Genomic DNA, 20,741 nt, shown 5'->3' with positions numbered 1-20,741 from the left:
TGTGATTTCTCATTGCTGTAATACGTTATGGGATAGTCTGAATTGATACTTAATTCAAAACACAATTAAACATTTATATAAATAATGGTTCATTATGTTAAGACGCATTAAAATGTGGTTATAAACACTCTTTAAGTAACTGGCCAGCCACACGACATTGTTTTGACTGTTACTCTTCATTAGACAGCTTTCTTAGTGAGTTTTCTAGCAGTATGGTTGGAGTGTAGTGGTGTCTGGTAGGAGCTGGTGAGCAGAGAGCCCCAAGCCATGCAGCACAGTCCCCACCTGCCTGTGCAAAAGGCAATCCTGACACCTAGCTCTGCTCATGCTGCTTCACATCTCCCCATATTGGTGGCTGTTGTGTAAAATTACCAAGTATGTTCCTAATTCCCCAAATTTGCTCATTCTTGCTTTTCACAGAAATGCTTCTTGTCACTAAAAGCTGATGAGGATGGATGATTTAAGGCACTGGGGAAACCTTGTCCTCATTCCTAGCTGCATTGCGAATGCTTGGCTTTCAGCTCATGCTGGTCCCACTGAACAGCAGGGTGAAACACAGGTATGGAGGGACTGAACTTCACACATATTGATACTGGGGAAATGGACAAAAGTGTAAAATAAATGTCATTGGTACAAGGTGACTTCCTTGCTTTGAGCTGGGAAGTTTTGCTATCTCAGCCCATTGCTATGGAGCCCTGAGCTATTTGGTGTTTGAGGGTTTCCTCTGGGCTACCGGTCATCTGTGGGTCAGTACTAAAAGTTAGTGTTTTCTAGGCTTTTTTCTCGTTCCAGGATCTGCACAGCAGCTCTCTGCCCCAGTTCCTGCACTGCTGGAGCCATAGGGGTTGAGCAGTGCTGGGTCTGGGTGCAGCTGGCAGGGAGGCATAGCCCCAGCTTGGCTGGGCTGGGATGCAGAGCCTTGCATCAGGTGTGCTCTGGTTTTACTGGGCTGCTGCAGTTTCCATTGCTGCTCTGAGCCAGCCTGCTCTCCTCGCTGAGCCTGCCACCCTGCCCCTGCCCGCCCAGGGGCTGTAACGAGGCCCTGGTTCCCTCATTGCTTTGCTGATGGCTTTGCCTCCTTGCACAGTATGTTAGGAAGAAGTGTAGGATGTGTTGGAAAGCTCAGAAATCAGGGTTTTTTAAATACAACTGTTCTGCCATTGCCCAGGTAATGGCCAATGTAGTGCAGAAGCACAGGCGTGTGCTTCTGGGGCATAAAGACTTTTTCTTGTCTGCTTGGGGTCTGGCCTGACAGTGTGAAGCACAGGAAGGCTCTGTAGTGAGGAAAAAATCTTATCGTGACAGAGGGCCCAGGAAAGAAGCCTTGCTGTGGGGTCAGAGCGGTGTAAGAGCTGTGCCTGGCAGATGGCGGTCACCGGTAGGGACGGCCAGAGAGCCAGGGGGCCATCAGGTGTGGAGCTGGAATGGCAACTGCAATCACTACATCACAGCACCAGCCAAGGAAAGCCAGTGTTGGAGTGGCCATGGGCAGACAGCAGGGCTGAGACAAAGGGAGGAGCGAGAGGCGCTGAGCGGGAGGCAGCAGCAGAGAGCAGCATGGAGCCACGCTGCCGGGCCCTGGGCCTGATGCAGGGCCAGCCCTGCTTGGCAAGGCAATTCCAGCGTGGCTGGTCTGTGTGGGGAGCTCTGCTGAATGCATGGGCACGTCTTGTCCCTTGGCAGTGTTAGTGGGGACCCTCGGTTGGCTTGGCTCGTGCAAGGTGGCATCCCAGCCCTGTGACAAGCACTGCACCATGCATTCGCTGTGCCAGTGAGGGCAGCCATGGCTGCCTTACCCCTCTGAGGGCTGCCTTCTCTTAGGTGGTCGCACTGCTGATCTGCTTTGCTGGGCTTTAACCTAACAGAAGGAAAGCCTTCAAATGCTGCTAAAAGGAATAAAATTATAGTTGTGCTTTAGGGAGCAAAAATGATCTCTTTTGGCTGTTGAGCTGTTATTGCAAATTGTGTGTGTGTGATTTATCCTAATTAAAAAAAATATGACAGACATAAGCCACAGAAATGTCTGTAAATGACACAATCTGGTCCTGTCTTTGTTTATCACTATCATAATGCATTGCTGGCCTCCTAAAATTATTAGCCTTTGTGACTTGCTAATAGCCACGGACTCTGTCTTGTGAAATGGAATGGTGTGCAATAGTAAAGGAGAATGTGAGCTCTTCAGTGTGGGATCAACATTTCACTTGGTTATGCTAGATCCTACTTTATTGCTTTTAAAAAAGTATTTATTTATTTTCTGTCTGTTTGTTTAGTGGGCAGAATTTTTCAAGCTTGTAGTTTAAATACAGAAATCTGGAGGGGGGGTTCAGAATTTTTCCTTTATTGGAGCAAATTAAATGGTTCTCCATTACATAAGACTGCTCTATCAAATTAATACCAGTCATTTCCCCCTGTGTGTTGAGTGAGTTTTTAGATCAAACCAGACCTCTGAAGGCATATACACTGCTGCATTAAAGGAAGATGCTGTGATATTCTGTATCAAAAAGGTTAAACTCATCGGATTCTATGTAAACACTCAGTTTACCCCAGCTAACCTGTAAAGATTTCATTTTGCTTCATTTATCTTCTCCCTTACCCTATGCTAAACCATTCCCAGCTTCGAGGAAAGAATCATGTCTCCATTCATTTCCTATCTTGCTGAATTGCCTTCGCATTTCCTATCATCTGCACATAATCCTATTCTCTCCATTATTGTCTTAATACCAAGTACAGCACAAGATAATGGATAGGCACTGTAATAACAGTGTGGCCTGTAGGAGCCCCTCGAGGGAAATATCTTTGACGCTGGTAGAATATTAATGCATCCCAGGTCCCTGATCTTCCTCTTTCACTTCATCTCCTGTTTTCTAAACTACATAATGACTTTCATATACATGACAAAAGCATTAGAACAGAAAAAGACTCATTGATGAGCAGCAGGGCTGTGTGATATTAAGAAGCACTATTCTCAGTTCTTTGTACAGTTTTTGACCACCATCAGAGACAGTGTGTGCAGGTAATTTCTGATTTGAATAGAAACAGGCATAAAGAAGCATTATTGTACTCTGTTAATCCAAATGCCCATCACAGGCACTGCGTGAAAATAAATTAAAATGTAATTCTTCAATAATGCATCTGTCTACAGGATGATTTTCAGCAGATTAAAAACAAACAACTTGATATCACTTAGGCTAGTGGATTGTTTCGGAGAAGCTTAATCATCAGCAGATTATGAATGGAACAGTAAATCAAAGCAGGGTATGTTAAACAATGTAGATTGTGTTGTAGTGGCAATTTACTGTACATAATTTTTTAATAAAAGGGAAAAATTGATTTTTGTGAGCGTAAACATTGAATCCTATGAGAATTTAGCTGCTGTTATTGGAAAGGGGAATGTAAAAAATGCTATTCTTGTCATGTAGGAGCAATAACCTTTCATTCCTCCTACAAAAAACCAGAAATTTGCTCCCTTTAGGACTGCCTTTAAGCATAACTTCTTTTCTCATTTTTCTTTCCTTTTGTGACATGCTCTGTATTTTGCTATAAAATTTTGCAAACATGATATGTATTTCTGATTCACACTTCACCCCACCCATGGGGTGTGCACCCTGGTGAACTGGGGGAAACCCCTAAACTTTCCTTATGCCTGGAAGGAGCTCTCCAATTTCACACTGTGAATTTGCTTTTAAATGGAGATCTGCCAGCAGACATCCCTTGCTGCTTGTCTTCAAGGTCTGGCTATCACTGCTCCTGGTGTTGGGTTTCAGGTGAAACCTCAGGCTGGGGACTCTGCAGCAGCCCTATCTCCCCCTGCCTGCTGCCAGTTGCTGCAGGAGCAGAGCAGCTCCTGACCATCAATCATTGCAGATAATATCTGAGGAGAAAGGGAGAAATTATTTCAAATCAAGGGAACCGAGTTAGGAGCAGGAGCCAAGCAGCAGTCTGGTACTGGCAGCATGCTGGAGAGGAGAAACACTGAAGTCTGGAAGAATCAAGGATGAGAGCTAGTCCTGATGGAATGTTGTCTTGAGATTAAAAAAAATGCCAAAAGGACTTGAAAATTAGTTATATATTAGATGAAAGATTAGGAAAATTTGCACAAAATGCAGATACCCTGTGCTTTAAGAAGGTGGCTGTTTTCCCTTGTTAACTGCTAAGTAAATGCTAAGAAGCATCTTCTAACTTCAGTGCTCAATCCTGACCCAGCTTTGCAAGGGGCTCTGGGGAGTCCCAGGAAATGTCAGGGCGAGTGACTGAAGCCATACTAAAAGAAATCTCTCCCAAGAGTAAAAGAGGAGACAGCCTGTCTATTCCTGGGCCTACTGTTGTTTTATGCCCTAGTTTTATTTTTCAGCTAATTCATTTGATTGATTTCACTGCTTTTAATGTTATTTCTTCTGTTTTGAACTCATGTGCACTGTGAAATAGTCTAATACTGAAATATGCTGCTTCTGCATTTTAAACTGTGCTCAGCGGGGTGGAAAAATGCACATGGATCTTAAAGACATTGTACTGTATATCAGAAACCTGAAGCTGTCCTTTTGGAACCTGGTAAAAACTACATTATCGAGCTCTGTTACTATCATTACAAATGCAATGCCTTTTCTTTCACATGTTTACTTGCCAAGAGAAAAAATGACATCCTGCGTGACACTGGTAGTGTGGTATCCCAGTTTATGAGACTGTAAACAAGAAGAGGTGAGAAAGAACTTGGTTTCTGTTATCACCTAAATGTAAGTCCAAAACCAAAATATTAGGTTGTTTCCTTTTGTCTTGAAAATTAGTCTGGTGAATGACTTTTGTTACTCTTGTTGTTGTCCTAAAATGAGGAAAGTAATTTAGGATCATACTGTAAAAACAGTACCTCTCAAAGTGTTTTGCAGCCTTGTTGCCAGCATTTGGGGGACCAGAATTTGGGGCACCCTTGTACAACCACTCTCTGGAGGCTTTGAGTAGGTCCTTGTTAGCCTGATAAACCAAAGTCTGTTTTATGTGCAGAGACCCTTTATAGCTTTCCTTGTATTTATTGAATTCACTGTCTCTGTCACACTTTTGTGATGTTTAGTGTAATATAGTAAAGCAGAAGTTATTACTTACATCATGAATACAGGCAAGTCAATGACCCCTAGCAAAGGCTGGAGACCTGGTGTTTTTGGTTTTGCATAGACTTAGATCAGGAGACAAGCAGGTTTGCATTTTCAGGGACACAAAAAAAAAAAAAAAACTGAGAAAAAATAATGGCTTGTTGGTTTTGATTTTGGTTTGACTTTTTATCCCCTCAATCTTGGAAACCGAAGGACATCATGGTCTCAGGCTGTAAGAGCTGTAAAGAGCTGGATCTTGTACCTTGGATTGACTTTGTAAGTGAAGAAAGACTTTGATGGTTCTGATTATTCTGTATGAAGGATAAAAATTGATGTATTTGTTTTCAGCCTTGGTTGTAGGTGAAACCAGGACAGGCAGGACAGGAGTCTGCAACAGCCAAGAATTTGTCTGGGTTATGAGAGCTGTTTCAGAGTGAGTAAATGGGTCTTCCCTGGGACTTAGAGTTGGGTGGTTGTGACTCCAAAGATGGTTGAATTCTGTTTAAAGAATTTACTTGGCTCCTGTTGGTTCTGACTTACTAAATGCTACTAATTATCATAGGGGATTTTTTCTTACAACCGCCTTCAGGTTTTTGACCAAGAAAAAACTATCCTTTGTAGGGCTGAAGTACAACTTTGATGTCTTTTATATACTAGCTGCATCTCATGACCTCTGGCATATGGCAAAATTATCTTTTAAATTGGCTTCTAACAATTAAGTGTAATTTTGTAATTCAGAAACAGTTTTATTAAACAAGAGAAACTGTGTTTATGATCCATTTTTTACTTCTTTTTTAATATTTAAAATTATGAAGTTGAAATTTGCAGTTTTATTTAACTATTATATCTTGGTTTACAGCTTTTTATGCCTCTTCTTTTAGAGCGTATATTACTAGCAAGAAATCTAAATAAATTATCATAAACTTTTTCTCGATTCTCTCTATATATTTCTACTCTTAGAGAAAAAGATTCCCTCCATTAGAGTGTCTTTGATAGCATCATTTTTCATATCTTAAGAGGTACTGCATGTGTTGTGTAAAATACGCTTGAAAGGATTTTTTTTGGCTGATAGTAGTTTATGCTGTTTCTAATCTTAATCCAGGCATCACTAATTTTGTGTTTGCAAGTAAACACGATAATGAATGAGAATCCTCCTAGCATTGTAATTGATGTTGCTCTTTTGTATCCTGGGTTTCAAATCTGTGTGCAATTGTCAGTGCCCTATAGAAATGTTAATTATCCTGAGTAATCCTGTTTGCCTTCATCAGGCTGGAGCAGTCCTAAGCAGTAAGAAGGAGGCATCCAAGATAGTTAGAAAGAAATACAGCATTAAAATGATGCAAAATACCACACTGGTACAGTTGTAGCCAGGATAGGGAATGGTATAGGAATGAGGAGAGGAGTATAGGCTATAAAAATGGCGTGGGATGTGTTTGGTAGAAATGAAGGAGATTACCTAAAAACCAGTAATTTGAAGACAGCTATAAAACGGAGAGCTGAGGCCATGGAACAACGTCTTCTTCCCACCCAGGCACTTGAGGGGAATAATTTTCTGTTCCTCCCCATGTGCACAGGCACTTTATGGTGGTGTAGAAAGAAAGGAAGATGACAGACCATGCTTTTGGCAGGATGGCTCCTGGAGCGCTGTGCGTGCTGCTGGGCACTGAGCTGGTGGCAGCACGGACGGGAGGGTGCAGCTGCTGCTCTGCAGGGCTGGGGAGCTGCACGGGCTCTGCTGGTGCTCTGCAGAGAGCTGCCTTTGATGCCAGCTGCATTTCTGCTTGACTAGGCAGCTTCCTTGGGCTCTTGAAGTAGAGGGAGAAGGTGCTGCAGCATCTCCTGTGGCATTTGTCCATAGCAGTCAGACTTCTTTTAGAGATGATGGCTGCTGCTAAGGGTAAGGCGGCTGCAGTGCAGCTGAGTCAGTATATTCAGACAGTTAATCTGGAATGTGTTGGTGCACCAGGCTCTGCTACCTGTAGGACATGTGAACACGTGTTGGTGAGCGGGGTATGCAGTTAGGTCCTTATTAAAATGTCAGTTCACAGTCAAATTGCAAGTTTAGAAGTCAGTGTGAAAAAATTAACCTTGTCATAGCAGTAAAAAAATCATACTCATATATTTGCAGAGTGGTGAGTGTGCTAGAAAGCCTATTATCTCAATTATGCGGTCCTCTGAGGTTCCTTGGTGTGGAGGGGGCACTCAGTGGATTCTGAGAAAAATAAACTCTGAATGTTGTAATCATCTGAAATCTTACAGAACAGGATGTGCTTACTTGAACTTTGAATCAACATTTGTGAAACTTTGAACCAGTGTGTTCATGATAACATGGACAGCAGACCTTGTGTTGTACTGAGAAAAGAAAAAATACTGCTATAGAGAACAAAAATGGCTCTGGCTTGCCTATACTTTTTAACGTAATTTTTTTGGCTAGTTGATACATTGTTGGAATGTCATATTCAGATTTGGACTGCAAAGGCATGGATTTTTGTGGGAAGACCTTATGTAATTAAATTTAGAAAGCTGTTAAATAATTTGTGATACTTAATGATTACTTTGAGGATTATGAGGCATGCTTAACAAGTACTATTTTCCCTCTTTGTTATTGAACCTAGGTTGCACAGTTTTGTTTCTTTAGGTTGGAACCATTTTGCTGTGGTGTCTTCTGTAATAATCCATTTTTCTTTCTGGAGACAGTGTCTTGGATAGCCAAGTGGAGGCAGAGCCATTTCTGGTGAATTCAAGCAAAGTGGAACTGTGCCGTGCTGGGCACATTTCTAGAACTTCAGCAGGTACCTGCCATTAGCAGGGGCTCTGCCTCAGTGTGCTTATTTCTGGTGTTGCTCTCTCAGCATTGTTTCTTCAGAAATGTGGGATTACTGTAAATTGCCTGTCAGACACTGATGAAGGAACATTATTTACTGTGGTGCCTTCTAATTTCAAAACTGGAATACTGCAATTTTTTCCCTAATGGACTTCCAGGCTCTACTGTGTGGAGATTAAAGGGAATTTTAAAAATTTACCAAGAAATCTTTCATGGGCACCAAATTTTGCACTCACATTAAACCAGCTCCCCATACTCCCTCCTCATATAGTTCCATTTTTTTTTGGAACACAATTGATCTCATTAAAAGGCATTAACGTGTTTTTAATCTCATCATCAAATTAATCCTGTTGATATTGTTTGTATCTTCGTAATGCAGTACAGAAAAAAACCCCTGTAATTTGGCCTTTTCAGATTTTCAGTGCAGCTAAACTGACATGCTGAATTGTACCAACCCTCAGGCTGTCAAGAGATGCCCTGAAAAAGCTCTTAGCCCTGATTATCCATTGGAACAATGGCTGTGTCTCCAATTTTAGACAGCTGCAAGCGGGGTGACTCTGTGAAGAAGCAGGACATTTTGTGCTGCATTCTCTTCTCAGGAACACGAACTCTTCTCTGCTTGCTTAAAGCCCTGCTGTTTACAAGCCCGAGATCTTCCTGTAAACATGTGCTTGTGCACCGTGAAGGCTCCAGCCTGTAGCACTGTCCTATTCGCAGAGAGCAGCCCCAGATCCCTGCCTCTCTCAGCACTCAGTGCCCTGCTGTTCGCACCTCTGAAATTCTTTTATGTAAAAGCTGTGGTGTCTGACTGAAGTCGTGTTCTGCTGCCCTCTTGCAGAGAATGCTTCATGCGAGCGTCTATGTTTTTCCTGGGTAACATTTTCTTTTCTCAGAAATTCAGAATATAAATATTCACTTAGACCATGCTTCCTAAATCAATGACGTCTTGTCGATAGGAGTTAGGTTTTCATAAAAATACCACTGTCAGGCAAGAATTTGTGCAGCAGCTACTAACTAGATGGGGGGAAATTGAAACTGTGAATAATTTTTATCTACATATCCCTGATGACTGAATTGCACACCTGTAACTGAGGACACTTCTTGTAACACTGCTTTTAAGTGGGAAAGTAACTGAATATAGAAAAAAATAAAAATCCCCAAACCCTATAATCATAAAAGAAACTGAGTATAGATTTGGAAAAGGGGATATGTAAAATGCCTAGTTAAAAAAAAAAAAAAGAAAAATCCTGTGTAGAAGTTTCAAAACTCAGATGAGCATTGTGTGTGGAGATAAATCATTCCCAGAGGCAAATGCTGCAAGAAAATTATTCTTGTCATTTTCTATTCACTTCCACTACCTTGATTTTAAAATCGACTTTTCTAAAATATATACATTTCAAGCTGTATCTGCAGTGTGCTGCTGTGTTGCATCGCACTGGGGCAGGCTGTGCTCCACTCTCCTCTAGGTGGGAGATGTGCCATTCCTGGCACTGTTTTAAATTGCTCTGTCCACCTAATGGAAGTGATGACTGAGAGTAGATGTTGTTCCTGTTTCTTAGCGACCCACTCATTGTCTTCTGTTGTGATTCTCTAATTTCTAGAGTGTATTTTGGGCATCGCTGTTACACAGCCATCTGGTAGCTCTTGAATTTATGGAATCTGCCAGGGGGACATGTGCTGACATTCAAAAAGAGACTAAAAGACTGTTAACCAAAATATTCTCCCCTTTGTTTAATAGTTAATAGTTGGCTTGTACTTGTCACACCAGAAAATTCTTCTTTAGAAATAAAAAATCAAATTAAAAAGAGGTCATAAAACCTTCTGTAATTCATCAAGCTGTCCTCCAACTGCTGGTTGACCTGCTTTTATATGGATATTCTTACCATTACACACAAAGTAGTCTTTGTGTGTAGTAAAACCTCTGTGGAATTGGTGCAGCAAACCCTTGAAAAGTGCATAAGCAAAGCTACCTGTATTACCTGCTTGCCTTCCTGTGTGAAGGTTTTAAAGACATTCCATGAGGGTTTCCATCAGATGGAGCTCTACAGTTGGTGCTTCCAGTCCCTGCCAGGATGCAGCATCTCCCCACATGCAGCTGCCATGGCAGGTCTCTTCTCCCCTGTTGACAGTAGCCCTGAGTCCACCACAAAAGATTTACTTTTTGTATTTGATTAGCAAAGAATGAGTTTTTTTGTACCATGCAGAAGGCACTAAAATGAACTATTTTGCCCAATTGCACCTATGCATTATTGAATTTTCTACTTCTCATTAGTGCTGTAGTGAGCAAAACCTGCATTTCCATATAGAAAGCCTCTAAAGCCAAACCCTTTGCACCAACACCAAAATTAATTTGTCTGAGTTCTGTGGAACTCAGAGCTGGAATATTAGTTCTCTGAAACTAATGGAAGCATGAGGAGAGCCTTCCCCCTGGCAATCTTTTCTTTTGCCATCTCTTATGGATACTAGAAACAATTATGAAATCTTTCAGTGCTTTCAAGTTGGTTACTTGCACTTTCATATAATTCCTAGAGCACAAGTTCTGAACTTTTACACGTTAAATTACCATACTAAGGCTAACTACAATGTATATCAAACTTTTATTAGATAGAGGTACTATTCAGGATTGTCTGTGGTAACCTGCATGTATATGTATACTGCAGAAGCTACAGTGATTCTAATGCTACTGAGGATTTAATATAAACTCTAAATCATTGGACATAGTCATATGATCTTATTGTTAATTCTTTTCTTCTTTCCTTGTTCTTGCCAGCAGAAAGACACTTGGCTAAAATGAACTGTAGTCTGAAGGGTACCTGGGGGGCAGCAGGACAATAGCATTTGTGGAGCCATTTCCCTTTCAGAAAGGATGTAAAACCTTTGGGTAAGCAAGAGTTTGCCTATGATGTGACCATGCTAATTTGTGGTTGATTGCTGAAGCAAATAACAGCTTTTTGCTGCAAATAGCAATCAACAAATCCCTGCTGGGCACATGGTTGAGGTGCATTTTCCCACCCTGTGCTTGCAGCAGAGTGCAGCGCACCGAAGCTGCGCTTACAGCATCAGTGGTGGGAATGCAGTGATTTGAATGGTCTGGAGCAAGAGACTCTTCCTGCTGCTTCTGTGGCAGAGTGCCCAGTGGCTGAAATGCTGCACCCGCACTGCTGCACTCACTGACTGTAGAGAAACAAGGGGGCGTTCCCAAAAGGAATTACCCTTCTCCATGATTTTGTGCACTGCAGCGAGGCTCAGTGCGGCACATCCAGGTTGGGATGGGATGTACAACACAGGACATCACTGATACAGAGCTGCACAGAGAGTGCAAACCACTGGCTGCTGAGATAACCTGTCTGCTGAAGATGCTGCTGTCATTTCATGATGATGTTGAGAACATAGAAAAAAATACTTAAGAAGTGCTTAAAGTAGACAGCATGCAAGTGAATTGTAATGCATCGAGGGGAAAATGTGATAAACTACTCAGCCTTTGACAGTACTCTGTGACACCTCAATTTTTGGAGAAAATTATAAGCTTCTGATAAAATAATAAGAAAAATGAATGAAACAGAAGTCTATCTTTCATCTGTTTCCATCTCTCTAGTTCACAGGAGTGAATACTGCTATAGTAACAAGAAGCAGAGGGTAAAGGGAAATTGAGATGGGAAGGATTGTGATTATACCAGGAAAAGGGGATAATCAAGTAACACAATCAAGATTAAAGAAGAAAGAACTTTAATATGCTGCAAAACAAGAGAAGAATAAAAAATTGGTGGCCTATAGTATTCCTCCTGTAAATACATAAACACAGTATAAAAAAAAATATATATATATATATATATATTAGTCTTTCCAGTGGGGCTACAGTGAAACTTTTGCTAAGGGATGAGCTGACAGAATAATAATGAACCATGCTGCTATAAATTCTCCTAAAACAAAGGGGGAATGTCACTAGCATGACATTCTAAGGATGCTTAGAGCAGAACTCATTTTAGAGCCGTCTTTGCAGTTTAATATGAGCATGTTGAAGGCAAAATAGGCAGTAATGGTGTAGTGGTTAGATGTGAACTACCACCAGTATTGAAGTTAAAAGCTAGCAGAAGTACCAGGGTAAGTAGAGGACCATTAACTTTCATCTCACTCATTTCCAGTCTTTGAAAGGAAGGTGAAAAGGCAGGGGGAGAAAGCAGTACTACAGAAAACAGCAGAAAAAATAACTTGATTAAAATTATACCAGATCTATAGAACTGGAAACTGGAGAGAAATTATTCATCATCTGAGATGAGACAAGAGTGAGAGAAAATACAGGAAATTATTAGGATAAATATTAAGCCAAGTCCTCAGTGGTATGGTTTGCCCATGAAATTGTGTCTGTGCTCTGTGATGTGCCATGTTTCAGCAGAATGCAAAATTCACTCTTGAATGCATTTTGAAAAAGGATCTTGTCATAGCAATACACTGGGGTTCTCCAGTGCTTAAACTTTGCTCAAAGCCAGAATATGCAGGATAACCTTTCTCCTTACAGGGTAGGGCCAAAAGCTTTCCAGCAAAGAGAGTAGGATAATTTTTGGGAGATGCAGTTGAATATGCCATGCTAAATACAACTGCAGTTTGACACAAAATTTGGGAACACTTCTCCTGCTGTTAGAAGCTTTGTGAAGAGTGGGATGTACCTGGTGGAAGCTGTGAGACTCCTACTGAAATACATTGGAAAGCCACAGTGCTGTGTTAGACAAAAAGGTTAGATGTGACCTAGAATTTTCAGGCTTAAAAAATAGACAAAATTAAAAAAGAAAAATATAATTTCAGTGTCTTCAATGAAAACCTTTTCTGTGCTCAGACCGTTCAATCTGTTTCATCCGTATAATGAATCAGTGTACATGGTATACAGAATGGAAGAGTAACAAAATTTCAGCTAATATCAGCAGATGTTAACCTGTATCACAGCACTTTCTGTAGCCTGATGTAATGCTGTGTGTTTAGGGTCTAGGGGCAATGACCTGTCCAGGAGGAATTGCTCCTTTTTCCACAATGATGACAGTGAAGAAGTAGGGAAAATACTGGGGACTCTTAGTAGGGATATTTTGTGATCCTCTCTTATATATTGCCTATTGGGGATGGAAATTCTCATGTCACATTTTTGGGGTGGTTATGTGGAAGAAAGCAGGTAGGTGTGAGGGGGACGGCTGCTGTGCAGGAGGCTTTCGCTCCACAGAGTGTCAGCCTGTCAGTGCCGTTGTAGGAGCTCTGCTTTATGTTGCAGTGTAGAGAGCTGCCAGGAGAGGGGGGAAAATGGGGAAAAAGGAAGTTTGGTTAATAAAACAGACTTGTCCCTTGAGTGAGAAGCATGGGTGATGTATCAGGGCCTGTACCAGGCTGCAGAGCTGTACATCCTCAATTGTGTATTAAAGACTAAGAAAATACTCCAAAAGCCTAAACTGCCAGTCTTCTGCGTGTATTTCTGTGAGGCTGGGTTTGTGCCATGGGTTCAGGTTATGCTTTTTCTTGTTTATACAACCACAGGCTTCTTGGAGCATCTGCCTTTTGCTCACACCATGATTAAATTGTACAGGGGGAACATGTGTTTCTCAAATCTCCCTGCAGCTCTTTCTGGATATGACTGTTTTAAGTTTGACAAGAGGAGGCAAGGGTGCACATGAAAGTGTGCCATTCTGAGTTTGTTCTTTCTGGTGCTTTCATATTGCAAAGATCAATAATTTACCTCCTGTCAAGTGAAACAAGGAGATTAGTTGCATTAATTTTTGAATGCTTTTTTAGTGTGTGTAAATTGATCTTACCTTGCTGAAGTCATGTTTGCAGCCTTACAGTACTGTGGTGGCAGGGGAGCTTCACTGAGCTGTACTGGCTGAATGTACAGCTTAAAAAGCACAATATGTGAATAAACATAGCTGTTATAACAGGAGGCAGGGAATCGTCAACAAACTTGTGGTTTGATGGGGCTGGGCACTGTTTTGGTTTAGGCTGCTTATCAGATTTTTCCTCCAAGGTAATGTTTCATTGTTTGTTGTTTTCTTCTCAAGTACATCCTCTGCTCTTGGTTTAGCTCATCATCCATACATATGGCACAGAGCTTTAGGCTAATTTCCAGTGCTCTCAGAATGACCAGTCAGCCCTTACCCAGCCTGTTGTGATTGCCAGTGTTTTGTGGGTATGACAGGGGTGCAGAAATTCTGTGGTAATGTTCTGGGGGGAGGAGAGGGGTTATGTTTTCAGCTGAACTCTAAGCAAGGAGTGCTGTTCATCCTGAGCACCTTCGTGCTGCTGTGCTGTGTGTCTCTGACCCTGTAGGCACTCTGTGGGTCTCACCCTCCTGCTCCTGCCTTGCTGCCCAACAGGAACATGGCTCCAAGTGCCTGTGGCTCCTCCCAGCTGACCACATGGTTCTCTGCATGCAGGTTTGGGCTCATCCAGGGGCTCCTGGTGCTGAGGAGTGTTTGCTGTAGGAGAGTGATGCTTGCCCAGCAGTGTCTTTGGGTGGAGCAGAGGTTCTTCACACAGGCCTTTATGTTCCATTATCCCTCTGCAAATACTATGCCTGGTAGATGTTATTGTGCCACCTAAAACATTCCTTACTTACATTATTCTGAAAAAATGCTGGTGCTAATCACCCACCAGCAGGCAGCAGTTCCCTCTGGATTGAGAGGCATCCAACACCTGATGCAGCACTGCTCCCCTCAACAGCTCAGCAACTGCCCTTGGCCCATGGCGCTGCTCTCTGTGCTGCCATGAACAGATGTAATTCTCTGATTGCATCTCTCATTTGTGCATTGGTTTTGAGTTAATGATGTGTTTCTGTGTGCATGCCTAGCAGAAAGAAAAAAAAGGTAATACTGGAACTCCTCCTTCATTTTGGACTGTACAGCTCAGACCTGCTGTGGAGGTACTGCACACAGCACTGCTGCTGTGCCTGGGTTTTTATGAAGTCATTGGAAAGATTTAATTAAAACTGTTTTCTAGATTTCATCTTCTGCAGGAATGGTCTTTTAAAGATTCTACCCGTGGGGTATTGTTTATCCAATTTAAGGAATTGAAATGCAGAATATTATTCTGGTGTATTTATTCTGTGGAAATCTAGACTTAATTTTTTTCCTAAACAGTTTGCCATTATGTGGAGGAGGCACAGTCCATGTTCTGCAACTGCTATGAGAGGTGAGATTGAAATGAGTTTGATTTGTTGCTGCATTTTATCTAAAGCCTGCAGGTATCTTGGCCTCATTGTATCTGAACACCATAAGTATTTATTGTTTTTCTATTAAAACATTTCCATAGATATCACTGTCACTTATATTGTTCTGTATTTAACTAAAAATATGTTTTCCTCCTTGAGATTTTCTCTAGTTCTGGTCACAGTACTACTGCTCTGTTTGTCCCCACAAGCTATTCACTCAGTCTCTGATGCTTGCTGGCAGGGTTTGTTTAGAAATTGAATATTGTGATATGTTCACAATATATCACAATATTCAGTTGAGTGTTCCCACAAGTGCACCATGAAGGTATAGCTCTTGCACTGCCATTGCACCAGCACTCAGATTCCTCAAGTTTCTCAGCTGACAATCCAATGTTTTGTTACCTGTGCTGGTGCTGTAATGAAAACACCCTCTGCTCTCCTGGGCTGGAAATCCCATTTTCAGACTCAGTTGCCCACAGCTCTTTCCCCCACACATTATCCTGGTTTTGAAGCCTCCTCTGCTTCAGGGAATTTCTCACCACGTAGTCAATTGATGCTTCTTACTAAAAATTGAGCCACAGTAAATATCTGACATGATCAATTCTGTTCACCCACAAAATATGACTGGCCCTTTTCCTCAGATCCCAATCAATGCCTTCTCCTTTTAATTTGCTTTACTTTCTACCTTACACTTATTTCTGCAGCCATATTCCTCAGTCATTCCCTAGCTCTATTCAGAGGAGTTTGTACCTCTCCTGTGCAGAATGCCTCCAAAGTCAGAAGCTCTTTCTTTGGGTAAAATGCAGTCCTTATGTCTTTGCAGACCTTCTCCCATGCCAGAAGCTCTCCTCCCTCTCAGACACTTGTCCTGGTCCAGCCTGCTCCCTTCTCCATGAGACTGTTCCTGTTCTTGCCTAGCCCCAGTCCTTGGTGGGGTCTGTCAGCCCTGCATCTTTCACCCTTCCAGGCAGGTGGACAGGTCCCAGGGGATGCAGCAGCAGGGCCATGACCAGCTCTGCCCACCCTGCTGGGGAGTGACCAGAGAAACTCTTGCTATGTATCTGGTTTTAAACTTGTATGCTTTTGATTTACATGCACAAAACCGTACCAGCTCCTACCCCTACGGTATAATTTCCCTCTGTTAGTTTTCCTTTTCCTGTATGGTGCCAGTTCTCTATTGTTACTGATTTTGTGTATCCTTTATCATATTTGTCAGTAAGTCTCCAGCAGACACAAAGCAGCAGGCTCTGTTTGCAGCAGTACAGCTACCAGAGCTTGGCAAAATAGCAGTGCAAAATCATTTGCATTAGAGCTAATAAAGACAGCTGGAATGGGCCCCAAAATATGTTCAATAAACCAATAAGAGTGACTGCTGTTTATACTCCTACTTTAGCAAAACTAACTGGTTTTCATTCAATGTTTATAGTACTGTAATTGTATAGTGTAGTATTTTCCTGCAATTTAAAACTAATATAATGGTCAATGCCTGTCTTTAAATGCCAACAGTTTGCTAACAATTTCCGGTCTCATGCCTTGTGCATTTTATTTCCTCCATATGAGGGGAGGGTGAATGTCTCACCATGTACTTTGCTGTAACTCCTGGTAAATGCTGTTTCTTTTATAGTGGCCATTATAGCTATCAGTTTGGGGAATAAAAGCATGTTGTGGTTTTTTTAACTCCAACTCCTGTATTCAAAATTATCCAGAAACCTTCTGGAGGAGTAGAGAGATCATAATTTAGCAAAAGAAATATGTGAATTAACCATTTAATGGCATTCTTTGAAATTCTAGATGCTAACATACTGCTGTAGCTTCCTTCTGCATTCCCCCTAGCAATTTTAGCTTATCTATCCCATGGAAACGATTTATTTAAAATAGAAGTGTCAGACCTTGAGACAATATTATCCTACCAAATCTGAATGTCTTGGAAATACGTGCTTATTCTGAAACATGCACATATTGGCTTCCATAAAAGAACATGCCTTTTTTAAAGCTTGCTTGATGCATGCCAGCAGTTTTTTATAAAGAGGATAACTGATAGACATTCTTAATAATAATGACAAATACATAACATCCCTTTCTCACAATGCTTGACTGCAAGGATTATGTACAGGATTATATAGGCAAAAGTAAGAGGCAGAATTTTCCTTTACCCTCTGCCATACATGAAACAATAAATCAGTCCATACTAAGTTCATTTAGCCATATTTTACATCTTCTAGAACTGGAATTGTGTAGCCTACCAAACAATTTATATTTTATCTGTACCATCTAATTAATTAAATGGCCCCAGAGTACCAGACTCACAAATCTCGTTAATAGCTGAATACAGAAATAAAGACTGTTCAACCCTACTAGAATAATATTTGCATATCTCCACCTGCGATGGGTAATAAGTACCTGCCACAAATCAGAATTATGAATTTTGCACGCCTAACAAAACCGCAGGGGAAATTATACCTCAGACATTCCATAATAATTGCAGCTAAGCTGTTTAGTGCCATCCACTTATTCTGCCTGAAATGTTTAAAGCAGCAACAGTTGTAAATGAATTCAGGCACACATTCAAGAGAAAATGTTTTAAAAAGTTTTTCTGTCTTGCCATATGTAATTATCTTTATAGAAATGTTCATCTACAAGTTATAACATGCTCACATTTAAAATTGCAAATTAAAAAGTAAGCTACTCCAATTAAAGTACATTTTATAAGAGCATCGTTGTAAGTTTACTATGATTATGCAGGAAACAGTTTGGGCCATGTTTATCCCATTGATCTCCCAGAATTGGTGATCTGTTCTATAAACAACTGCAGCAAGAGGTTTGGTTTTTCAGCGCTTCTTTCCCCAATAACAAGTGATTCCTGGGGGAGGGTTAACCATTAAGGCTTGGACAGAAACACACTGCAATGTGGATAGTCTTTCATAGGCTGGGGAATTGGGACATTAAAGTAGGCAGAGTGAGTTTCCTCTGGTTTGTTTATTTTCGTGACACAAGTGGAAACTTCATATGTAGTATAGCTGGAGGAACAGTGAGATGCTGGTGGCCTCATCTTCTGGTTGAGAGGTAAAGGAATGATATTGCCTGACTTTATATAACAATAGGATTTGGAGAGAGCCCAAGAGTTCTTCAGAATTACAGGTTCTGCTCAGTCAACTGCATTAGGACAACTCTGGGATCTGGTTCACGAACTGCTTGCTGTAGGAACAGAGGTTGGTCTGTGAGTGTGGTATGAACCAGCCACTGTGTGTGAATCTGCTGCTTGGGCACTGTGGGACAGCTCCCAATTATCAACAGATGCTAAGAGCACAGAGTGCATGTTCCACTTCTGTCTTGGGAGAAGGCAGAGACATGGGACAGCACCTGTCCCTGTGGGATCCCTGGTCCCAGCCTGCCCCTGCAGGAGGTGACAGGGGACACAGCTGTGCTACTGCAAACCTGGGGCATTAGGCAGCAAACTGGTAGTGACAGCCCTGCTGCCTCTTGTGATATCTATGCATGAATTGCTTTATTATAGACTTTAGAGAAGGCAACAGACCAACAAGAATAACTCCTCCTTCACTCTGGGTCTCACTGAACACTTGGTGTTTTATGAAGAGCTAGACTTCCCCTTTTTGCAGCAGAGGTGAACAGAGCCAGAACTGCAATGTGAACTGTATTTGTGATCACTGAAATCAACTTATAATTTTAAAGCTAGTCTTCTGATTTTGGAGTATTTTCTCTTTGTAATGCATAGCACAAGGAAACCTGCATATGTACATTTAGGCTGCAGATGAGAGTACACTAGAGGGAAGTCAGAGGGGAACCCCATTTCCATCAGATGAGAAGGGTAGAGACAGCCCAGAAGAAGGCATTTGGGAGGTGCAGATCAAGCTGTCCATGAGGAAACCATATCCTGGAAGGGGGCTGGCAGTTTGGGTAAGCATTCAAATGCATCCCTTTGTGGACAAGCAAACTCACCTCAGGGTTAGGTTTATGTTATTTTAGCAGCAGTCACTGTGGCCTTACAACATGCAAATATAACCTCACTGTAATTCTTGCTGTCATTATAGAAGAGGAGCAGGAGAAGGCAGGGGAGGAGTGCTCCTGGAGAGGCAGCAGTGCCCTCTGCCAAGCCCTGCCGGTGACACACAGCCCCAAGGGAACAGGCCCTGGAGTACTGCAGCTCCTGAGCCTGGAAACTTCCACATCTGTATGCTGGAAGGGGAGCACTCATTTTGCCAGTGTTTTAGTAAAGGATTAAAAAATAATTAGAGTTTATATATGTTCAAAAGGAGGGGGCACGGTGGAGCAAGCCACAAGAAGATGATTAAGTCAGGTTGATTGGCTCTGCCTAGAATGACAGCAGTGAGTGTGAAGGTTTAGGAAAATAACTGATAGCCTATTACCATGATTAAATGCAGCTTAACACTTCTTTTTGTATTATAGAGGACCAACAGATGAGGTCCCTATGGATTTTTTTTCCTATTACATAAAATGGCTACAGAAGCTGAACTATAATCCCTCGCTAACTTACACATTAGCCCAGGGCAATAAAGATGTTTTCATTGCAGGCAGATTTCATGAAAAGTTGTTCAGTTTTATCTCTGAGTACTGTAATGTGCTGAAGGCATTTAAATGTCCTGTTGGGACACACTGTCCTGAAAAGCAGTTACTCTCAAAAGGACAGCAAGGTCATTGGAAAAGCTGTATTTTCTGCCAGAGGATCCTGCCCTTTCCCCTCAGTTGATCTGCCACTTTTTTGTCTTGGTTGTGAACAGAAGCCAAGCCAGACTGTCAGACTGCAATCCCTGCTTGCACTCTGATGGATGCAGATCCAGCACCAGACAAACATGGTTGAAAGGGAGGCCCTGGTCCTCTGGCCTGCTTCCTCCAGTTTTGCCAAGTCCTCCTTCCGCTCCTCCTGCCAGCAGTAAAGGATCCTGTGTCTCTGCAGCAAGGTTTCAAGTTTCCAGTTCACACCTGTTACTTGGGCTGTTCCTCAAAGCAGCAGGCTGGTTCCCTGCCATAAGTGGCCACTTCTCCTGTCTTTTCTAGAAGCGGTTAAAACCTGTAGCCCAACTCTCATCATCTTAACTTGATTTTTGACAGAACCCTTTTCTCTAACCTTGGCAAATGCAGCAGTAGTTCAACCATGCCTTCCCCAACAGCTCTTACTGTCCAGGCTGCCTCCCTCTGCCTGTCCCTCTTGGCTCATTCCCTTGATTTCACAGATAACATAACCTGCTTGTCATCTTTCCCCCATCACTTGGTATCAGACTGCAATTGTCTCTTGGCTCTCACTGTCATTACAGGATGGTTACATTTTCATCAAGACCTTCATGCCTTTTCCTCTTATTCCTGCACTTTCTCTCCCTTCAGCTGGCAGTGGCACATCATAATTACCCATAATCCTGGCTTCTAGCTGTGATTCAGTGCTGCACGTTTGTTTCTGTGGCTTCTCTGTCTGGAGGACTGTTGGCAGCTCAGGGATCCTCTCTCCCTCTTGGGTGTTCTGTGGCTCCTCCACAGAGCCTCCATCTTTCTTTTGGATTTTCTTGTCCAGTTCCATTCTTATAGAAGCTCAGATACATGCAAAAGGTGTGAGGGTGTCCTCTCTCTAGAGCCAAAGACTTTATAATCTTTGCTAGCAGCTAACAGCATCGGGAAGTGCTAATTT

The sequence above is a fragment of the Melozone crissalis genome, unplaced genomic scaffold (assembly GCF_028551555.1).
Source record: "Melozone crissalis strain CALT ecotype California unplaced genomic scaffold, PUWL_Pcris_2 ptg000045l_1, whole genome shotgun sequence".
In the NCBI taxonomy this organism is placed as follows: Eukaryota; Metazoa; Chordata; class Aves; order Passeriformes; family Passerellidae; genus Melozone; species Melozone crissalis.
Note: the sequence above shows the minus strand (reverse complement) of the source record.